Source organism: Magnolia sinica, chromosome 17 (assembly GCF_029962835.1).
Source record: "Magnolia sinica isolate HGM2019 chromosome 17, MsV1, whole genome shotgun sequence".
Taxonomy (NCBI): Eukaryota; Viridiplantae; Streptophyta; class Magnoliopsida; order Magnoliales; family Magnoliaceae; genus Magnolia; species Magnolia sinica.
In genome coordinates this window covers 69775936-69783346 of record NC_080589.1, presented here as the reverse complement: position 1 = coordinate 69783346, position 7411 = coordinate 69775936, and positions in this window count along the sequence as shown.

Here is a 7411-nt window from a genome sequence, read left to right as displayed (position 1 = left end):
TTGAGGATCAAATATTGCATATCAGACCCAGTTATTGCATAGATTTACAAGCATGATACCGTTTAATAGCTTGATTTAATCGTGTTTGTGATGCAGAGTGTATTTACAAGCATGAACTGAAAAATGGTGCTTAAACCATGGATTTGACGCTCTGATGACACCCAAGGCAAGGGACGGACTCCAGGGGACCAAGATCGATGGAATTACACACCAGAGATCCGAGGAAATCAAGTTATTCACGTTAAAGAGGCCCGAAATTGGTGAAAAATGCAAGATCACATAGTTCTCGCCATCTGATTGGCTCAAAACTTCATACATGGCCTGAGGGCCATAAATTAACCGTACATATCAAATTTCAGCCCTCGGATCACTGTGGAAGTGCCCCAACTGACATATCAGCCCATAAACCGTTGATTCTGGGCCCACCTGATATCTGGAACTATCTCAACTTTGGTCTCGGCGGTTTAAATAAGATGAGAAAACAAATGGATGGATCAGATCTTGCATATACGTTATAGTGGGCCCTGTATATACAGCGTGTACATAAGGTACACAACTGCCGCGAGCGGCACCGAATCCACGTACAGCGGGTCAGCGCTGCTGACCCGCGTCTCCTTCCTAAAACGGCAACTGCCGTATGGGCGCAGGAAACGGACGGACACTGGCCGTTTTGCGGACGCCAGTGGGCCCCACACATTGTCCTAGTGAAGGATCCCAGTGGAAATCATCTGCTTTTTAAGACTGCTGCATGATCGAACCTGATCAACAGGTTCTGATCTAGGCCATCCAAAAGGTGAGGAGGGACTTCCGATTAGGGGTGGGCATCGAGCTTAGTCGAGTCGAGGTTGGCCAAGCTCGGCTTGGCTTGTCCATGCAGCACTCGAGTTCGAGCTTGAGCTCGAGCTCAACATTGAAGCTTGGCTTGTTTGCCAAAGCTGTCGAGTCGAGTCGAGCTCGAGCTTGTTCATCAATAACAATATCTTGTAGATATGACCCTCCAACAAGAGGTTTGCTCACATACATCCTGATGTATTGCAATATGATATGTTGTGGACATTAGTCTTTAGCCAATGGAATTTGGTTCTTTTAGATGGCCCAAACCGTTCATGTGATTGGAATTCTCTTGGATGAAGGATGCCCGAAAAAATCTCTTAGATTGGATGTTTTAGTTGACTGATTATGCAAAGGTAGGGTAACCATCCATTTTTTAAGCAAAAGAGCCACATTCCAAATGGATGAAATAATCCAATTTTGACAGATTTTATTTGTTGCCTATCTACCATTCAAGGAGAGACTAATCGTATAAACGGTTCAGATCATTGGAACGCAGCCCATATATCAGATGGATCTAAACTTTAAGCCCATACCATTAGGTGGGCCTAAAATTTCAGGACCAATGGTGGCCCAGCGCAACAGACCCTTTTGGTTAGTCGTAAGAGGAATTAGGTGTCTAGCTCATTAGCAATGCACGGTTTGCAGACTCCAATAATTGAACATTTTTGGGGCATGTGATCAGTGATCCAAGCCGTTGATCGGATGTGATATACGGCCCATGGGGGCTGCCTCTGAAGTCTTCAAGCTGGGTAAATCCTAACCTATCGATCAATGGGCCCATAGGATATTCAAGGAGGTGGTCCATACTCAAACAAAAATAGTTAAATGATCAAACGGTTGAAATAATCCAATGCTAGAGATTTTTTTATTATCCAAGCAGATGTTTTCTTTAAAAAATCAGGATTCAGGGAGCCACTATCCAAATTGATGGATAGTGTGGATATAACCCATACATTAGGTGGGCCCACTATCCAAATAGATGGACAGCATGGATACAACGCATACATCAGGTGGGCCCATTGTCCAAACAGATGGAAAATGTGCATCGGGCCATCACGGAACCCGATTCGAGATCCAAGCCACTCATCAGGTAGACCCCATTCTCTAGAACCTGGCCTAACACATCAGGCCATCCCAGAACCCAATCCTCCTACATCAATATCCACCAACATAAAAAGGGTAAATGATCACAGTTGTCTATTCAAATCATCATCTGGATGACTGGATCTCCAACGGATTCAACATACAAGAAGAAGAAGAAGATTAAGATTAAGAAAAAGAAACAGATCTGGGCACTCACCTTATCAGGATTGGGCTGCTTTGGTTTGCACGGTGAGATCGAGTGGTGGTGGTGGTCCGGTGGATTGATGTTGCTTATCGGGCAAGCGGGTAACGGGCTGGGTGGGGTAGAGAAAGAGAAGAAAGGGAAAGGTGTGCGGGTGCAGGTAGGGTTTTTAATTTTTTAACTTCTTAATATATATATATATATATATATATATATATATATATATAATATAAAATATTTAAATTATAAATTCCTATTTCTAATTGAGCCGAGTCAAGCATGAGTTCGAGTTTCGAGTTGAGTCGAGTTCGAGTCGAGTCGAGTTAAAATGGCCCATGGTCGAACTCGGAAACCGGGCTCACAAAATTTTCGATCGCCGAATCCAGCACCGACAGCCTCAGTAGGACCCCATTCTCGGACCTCGGCACCCATTCACCAAGTTCCGATACTAGGATACTACAAAGAGGGTTTCAAATCATCAGTCTGATTCATAATTAGCATAACAAAAGCATAACCCACAAACAATAACCACAAGAACACCACCACAAAATCCACTATGATCAAAAACTTTTTAGTATAATACGACAGAAAGGGAAAATACAATGTAGAGCAAAAGATAGAAACTCCAAAGCTCATCTGCACGGTCCAACTACGGCGAGACTATGGCTGCGACTGCGTCCTGGCGTCACCTGCACGCATCAATCGTGCATAAGCTTATAGAAAGCTTAGAGGGTGGTGTAAGTATGTGCGCAATATAAGCGTGCTCAAAATGCAAGGTCAGAGTAATGCGGAATCATGGTGATGAGCACATGAATGCAATCAGCCGTACCAAAGCTATGCGGTGCAAGATATGAATGCTATCGGCCATAACACAGCCATGCAATGCGAGATACAACTCAAGTATGTCAATCCTCAACATGTATCAGTACAGTTCTCATTCTGGATAATCACCGGGGTTCAATACACTCCAAATGGCACTGTCGCTCTCCTAGCCGCACAGTCCAAGTGAGTGTAAGAAACCTCACTATCTGCCTGACCAATAGTTTGCCAATACCTATCCGGCACGTCGATAGCGGACCCATTCGCGAGCTGGTCAAACTCAGCCTAGTATTGCCCCCTACCCTCGGGCGAGTAAGGCCACACTCCTTTCCAACCGACCACGACACAGTGGGAGACGCGGCCTCCTGGTATTCGGCCCTCATGCGCTCATATATCCACTCGGTCTCGACGTTGGAGTCATCCTCTGGTACCATCGGGTTTAGGAATTTTCACCCAAGGACATCTATGGCGCCCGTATGCTAGAACCAAACATTTCCGGTATCCAACTCAGCCTCCCACGATGTGTCTGTGGAAGCTATGGCCCTGATGTTGCTAAGGCATACAATAATCATGATCACACAGATGCAAGTGCATGAATCACACTACCAAACATGCAACAATCCCGCGTGTACCGAGAGCTCATGTGGGGCGACTTCGCCTATCAGGGAGCCCATAACGATCTGCCCGAAGGCATATGCTATGATCAGTCACTTCTCATATCAGGCATACATATGATGCGTATGATCATGAATCATGGATCTATGCTATACATGTTATGTGGTGATGGGCTCTGATCAACATGAAGATGGGCCTAGACGGCCTATATACTACAGACATGGGCCTATTAATGGGCCTTAGGGAGAGTCGTAATGCGGACATTTAACCAACATTAACCTTACAATGTGGACATCAAACCATCATTGCTCCCAAGGCACTGCCGCTATAAGGGTCAACACATAAATCATGGAATGGGCCTCATGTACATCCCATTGGGCCTCTAATACATCAAATGGGCCTCATGCATGGGTCTCGTATACATATATCAAGGTAGGCCTCAATGACGGGCCACAAATGCATCCACATGGGCCTAGTCACATGGGCCTTGCATACATCACAATGGGCCTCATAAAATGGGCCTTAAATTATCTCCAAAATGGTTGGACAGTTGGATGAAACACATGCATCATGATGGAGCCCACTCTAATGGAGGGTATGGTTTACAACACATACATAAGTGGGTCCCATGTGAGGCCTACCATAATGTTTATTTCCATCCAACCCATTGATAAGGTCATTCAGACCGGGGCCCACAGAAATGTTTATTTTCCAAGCAACCTAGGGCCCCAACATAATGTTTATTTTCCAACCAACTGTTCATAAGGTCATGTGGACCAGGGTAGAGCCCACTGTAATATTTATTTATCATCCAATCTATTCATAAGGTCACCTGGACCAGAGGAGGGCCCACTGGACTGGGGCCCACTGCACGTTTATTTACCATCCAACTGTTCACAAGGTCACGTGGACCAGGGTAGGGCCCACCGTGATAGTTTTCTGTCACCCATTGTAAGGTCTCGTGGACCAGGCCCCACAGTAATGCTTATTTGCCATTTAACGTTAATAAGGCCACCCAAACCTAGGGCCCACTGTGATGTGGTCCACAGATCCAGCCCACTCATTGGGTGCGTCCCACTTGGCTGACCGTTCAGACCAAGTTTCAGCTTCATCCAAATTTCAGGTGGGCCCCACCAAGTGTTTTTATATGTTTAGGTATGGTTTCACATGATTTTAGATGGTATGGCCCGCCGAAGTTCCGTTTACAGCTGATTTTTGGGGTGGACGGCTGGTCCGTGGGGACCCACCGAATGCATGGTTTTGATGTCCGAAACATATCACGTGGGGCCCACAACTGGGGCCGTGAGCCCCAGCCCGGTCGCCCGTCCGTCACCCGCAGGCAGTGCCTCCTGCGTGCGCTGACAGCAGCAGCTGCTGCTGTCTAAGCTTTTTTTTTTTTTTGAAAACCAATTTTTCCACGGTTTTCCTGGGGTAGGGCCCTCATTAGATCGATCCGATCCCGCCACTGGTCCCTGTAGGTTGATACAATCCGATAGAGTTCAATATTGGGATATTTCAGATATAAAGAAGCATCAGGGAGTAAATTGAAGGTAGGATCACTATTTCCTATGGTATGGCCCGCTTGATTTTCAGATTGGTCCCAAATTTTGGCTCAACGGGTAAAATGATCTGGGCAACGGGATAGAAGGCTTAGATTATATGCATACATCAAGGTGGGGCCTGCATGAGTGGCCCACCATTTTGGCTAGCTCGTTAGTACCTCCCATGTCAGTATACACTCCACTGTTCGGCCACCATTAGCACGTCCAGCGTGCAATGACGCTGGACGGCATAGGGAGACACTTCATTGTGGTGGTTCCCACGTGGATGTGGCCCACCAACACCTGTATACACATAATATATATATCCTATATTTTATATATATATATATATATATATATATTATATAAAATATATCATATAATAAAAAGGGCATTGGGTCCATTTTAACAATGGATGGTGTGGATCTTCACCATCACAATGGAGAGAGAGAGAGAGAGAGAGAGAGAGAGAGAGAGAGAGACTAGGGAGACGGTGATGGAGAGGAGGAACCCCCCCACTATGGGCCCACCTGATTAAATCACATACATTCAAATGGGTCCCACCAACAAGTGGGCCCTAAAATTTAAAATAATGGCAAATCACCCACCTCGTTGGCCTCCTTCTTGATCCCTTGGCTTCAAATGCTCCTTGCCTATGCCTTGGATGGTGGATGATGGGGGATTAATGGTGTGGATGAGAGATGAGAGGGTGTAGATGAGAGATGAGAAGGTGGACCACACTTGGGAGGGAGAGAAGGGTTGGACGTGGGATGCTTGAGTTGCTTGGGAGATTTTGAGAAATGAGAGAGAAAATGAGAGGATGGGAGTGATATGAGGTGATGGAGTGATGGGTGTAATTAATGAAGCATGGGTTGGTTTGAAAAATGGGTAAAAGAGGGATGGGTGAAGAGAGAGAGAGTTGACTTTGTGGAGAAAGAGGGATGGGTTGTTGTACTTGGGTAAGGTGTGACTTGACTTGTACTTGACATTGATTGATTGATTGATTGGACATATCGTAGAGATTCCCTCGAGATTCGCAACACGCGGCGTTTCTTCGGAATAAACGCAGATCGACATCTTCTAGCCTGGGTATCGGTTCGGTGCGCAAGTCACGGCGTTGGAACCGCGGCGACGACACGGTCGCTATGATACAACTTTCGGATCGAGCTGACGTCGGTGCGCGGGACCTGGCTTAGGATCGGGCCATCATGGAACCCGATTCGAGATCCAAGCCACTCATCAGGTAGACCCCATTCTCTAGGACACGGGTCTGACACATCAGGCCATCCCGGAACCCAATCCTCTTATATCAATATCCACCCACATAAAAAAGGGTAAATGATCACAGTTGTCCATTCAAATCATCATCTGGATGACTGGATCTCCAACGGATTCAACATACAAGAAGAAGAAGAAGAAGAAAATTAAGAAAAAAAAACAGATCTGGGCACTCACCTTATCAGGATTGGGCCGCTTTGGTTTGCACGGTGAGATCGAGTGGTGGCGGTGGTCCGGTGGATTGATGTTGCTTGTCGGGCAGGCGGGTAGCGGGCTGGGTGGGGTAGAGAAAGAGAAGAAATGTACATCTTTTTGATATATGAATAAAAGCACCCCTTCTTAATATATATATATATATATATATATATATATATATATATATATATATATATATATATAATATAATATTTAAATTATAAATTCCTATTTCTAATTTAGCCGAGTCAAGCTTGAGTTCGAGTTTTGAGTTGAGTCGAGTTCGAGTCGAGTCGAGTTAAAATGGCCCATGGTTGAACTCGACTCGAACTCAACTCGAGCTACAAGAATTTAGCTTGACTTGGCCCGACTCAGCCATTCAAGCCGAGTCAATCCGAGTTGACTTGTGCTGAGTCGAGCAAGTTATTCGAGCTAGCTCGACTCATGAACAACCCTACTTCTGATCCCCTCCACAACGTCCTAAAAGAGAGGAAGCAAGAAAAAGATTTGGCGTTTGCTGATCTCTCGCACAAAACAACCGCACTGCTACGCAGTGCTGCGAAGGACGTAACCTGTTTGACTAGGAGTCCCTTTCGCTGGACCAAAAACTATAAAAGCCAGCATGGATTAGTGGAGAGAAACATAATCCGATCCAGGAGAAAGAAAGAAAAGGAAGCAAGAATGAAAGAAAGGAGAAAGAAAGGAAGAAACGAAAGAAGGAAAGAGAATGAGTAAGAAAGAGAGCTGCCTCGTCAGCTCAACTTGCCAGGTTCGAGTGGAGCTGTCATGACCCATTGCTAGTGCAGCCTAGGAAGAAAAGAGAAAGAGAAAGAAGGAGAAAAAG